At 38.5% G+C, this 2,912-nt stretch overlaps 1 pseudogene across 1 annotated transcript; it reads right to left on the bottom strand.

Annotated features, from left to right (window-relative positions):
- Positions 1 to 214: 214 nt before the first annotated feature.
- Positions 215 to 2,041, bottom strand: LOC144548129 (3-ketoacyl-CoA synthase 3 pseudogene; annotated as a pseudogene). The gene has a single exon (XR_013509252.1). The product of XR_013509252.1 is annotated as a 3-ketoacyl-CoA synthase 3 pseudogene (transcript).
- Between the last annotated feature and the right edge of the window lie 871 nt (positions 2,042 to 2,912).

The raw sequence follows: 2,912 nt of genomic DNA, 5'->3' as shown, positions 1-2,912 counted from the left end.
GTAAAAGGTAACCTTCATTGGCGCCGGCTTTACTGACGCCGCTATAACAGTTGGTGTAGAGGTATTTGAACAGTCAGTGAAGAGGTTTTTTGTACTAGTGATACAGCAAAAATCATACATAATATTACGTACAGCAAAAAAATTATTAAACAAGTTATCTTTGCAGAGAGCTCCAATATTGATTTTAAACAACAGTATAGAAAGAAAAAAGAACAAAGGAAAATACATCTCTAACAAAAATTAAAGGGAATAATAAATACTTCATTTAATACATGACAGACAATATTGACAGATAATATTGCAGGACCATAGAAACAAACTATCTCAGTAGCAAAGTATGGTGTACCTATCACTTTTTCTCTAATCAATGCATGACTTTCCAGTGGTAAAAATAAATTTGTATCTGTTAAAACTTAAAACTTCACATATCCTTTTTATGGTTTATTGTTTTTTCTTTCTTACCAAGGTGATTGTTTAAATTCCTCAATCCTTTTTTCCTTGTCAAAAGTTTCCTCTGTATCCTCGTTGACCCATGCATACTTCTCTAAGTAAGGGTTAACTAGGGTTTGTGGGGGGTAATCTTTGATACAGTCCTCCCAAACATCACCATCTCCCAGATCTCTACACACCTCCCAAAGACAACTGTTGCACTTGAACCCTGAACCAAAACTGATCATAAGCACTCTATCATTTCTTTTCAATCTCTTTTTTGCCTCCATGTACCCCAACACATACCATATGCTACTTGCCGACGTGTTACCCCACCGGTGCAATGTCATTCTTGCTGGTTCTACATCGTATTCACTCAGCCTCAGAGCACGCCCGACAGCATCAATCACTGCGGTGCCACCGGTATGCAAGCAAAAGTGATCTACCCCTGACTTGAAGTCGATTTGAGCCACCAATGTGTTGAGCTTGGTATTTCGTTGAACCACCTTTTGCTTCACTATGCGGTAGACTAACAGTGCCATTTCACGATACGGGAGGACTTTAGGCATGAGACGCTTCAAATTTTGTGAAAAAGCATGTACCGCGGATTTTGGGAGGCTCTTGCTTAGGTGCACACCAACCCGACCCATGTCGTCTTCTTTCTGTACAGCGCTATTGAATGCATCGTCATTTGCCCCGATGTGAGTCCGAACAAGGCACTTGAGCCTCATCTTGGCTCGAGACCGCATTGCAGGGTCATTTGTTAATAGCATTACGGACCCGCCACATCGAAAAAGGCAATTACCAAGCATCATTGATCTGTCATTGCCGGAATACCAGTTAGGGCTAATCGATTCTGACGTGACGACCACTGCTACGGTCTTTTTTCCAGATTTGAAGATGTTTTGCACCACATCAATGGCTACCAAGGTTGCACTACACCCCATGGAAGACAGATTGTATGTCTTCACATCCTCCCGCATGTTGTACCGGTGCACAATTCGTGAAGCTAGGGAAGGGGCAGGACAGAAAGTGGAAAGGTTAATAACCAGGACATCCACATCGCTCGGCGAGATATTTGTTTTCACAAATAAATCACGAATCGTGACGTCCAAAAATTCATCCATTTCTTGTATGGCATCATCAAGTGTCGGTGATTCTTCACGTCCTTCGATGATGTTTCTCGGGCCATACGTTCTTTCACCGATACCTGAGCCAACAACCACCTTTAGTAAGAACTTGTATTCTACCAAACCAAGGGTCTTGTTGCGCTCTATTATTTCACCGCATTTTCGGGTGGTGATTTCCCGGTCCGATGATGGCTTGAAGCACACATAGTCTACCAAGTAGCAATTTGTGGAGCGTTTGAGGATGTAGGACTTGTAGAGAAGGTATAGTGAATAGAGGAGAAATAAAACAGTGAGGGTGGCCAAAACTTCCATCAAATAAAATCTCTGTGTGATCTCGCTGTCTTTATAATTTTTGTGTTTTCTTTTCTTTTGAGAGAGAGAGAGAGAGAGCTCAATGTGTCGTGCTCTTTAAATACAACTCAAATTACTGAGTTGCTGGAAATGAAGAGTTACATAATGAATAGGATTTGAGCATGATATATATATATATATATATATATATAGAGTTAGGCTGGGTTACTATGGATAGCATAGTGGCCTCTATGCTACGGCTCAATATTTGAGTTTTCAAAATCCAAACGGTCGATCCGAACCGTTCATCTTATTCTCCATATTAATATCTGCTTGGAGACCAAATTTTACATTTTTCTGAATTTTTTTACTATTTATTAAGTATTTTACAAAATTGTTGATCCAACGGTGGCTGCACAAAACAGTAAAACCTTTGGATTAGCAATTTTCAAAGTGGCTTAATAAATAGTAAAAAAATTCAGAAAATTATAAAATTTGGTTTCCAAGCAGATATTAATATGGAGAATAAGATGAACGGTTCGGATCGACCGTTTGGATTTTGAAACTCAAATATTGAGCCGTAGCATAGAGGTCACTATGCTATCCATAGCACCGAGCCTAACTCTATATATATATATATAATATTGTTTGGTTTTGAATTAATAATAATACGTACAGGTATTATATAAGTGGGATATAATATCCATGTTCCTATTAAATTTGATTGTGACATCTTGCGCTGCTCGTAGTACCCGATTGCTTCTCTGGTTGCAATAATCGTGTTGGAGTTTCTTTGCTTTAATGATTAACAGTGCTTGTAATGTGTGATTTTGACTAGTGAAAAAATTAGAATCAGGATCGGCCTATCTGAATCAGCTGTACGAATCCACCGATATTAATATCTATCTGGATCGGTTTTCTCAATAAAACCAATACTAAATTCTAATAAAATCACAGCACATGAATTAATAGGATCGGTTCTTAGCTTATAACCGATTCAGATACTATCAGGATCGGTTCTAAAATAAATACATTTTTGCGAAATTAATTTTATCACTGAAA

Source organism: Carex rostrata, chromosome 32, assembly GCF_964058835.1.
Source record: "Carex rostrata chromosome 32, lpCarRost1.2, whole genome shotgun sequence".
NCBI lineage: Eukaryota > Viridiplantae > Streptophyta > Magnoliopsida > Poales > Cyperaceae > Carex > Carex rostrata.
The sequence above is the reverse complement of the archived record's forward strand: the minus strand, read 5'-3'. Positions and strand labels throughout refer to the sequence as shown.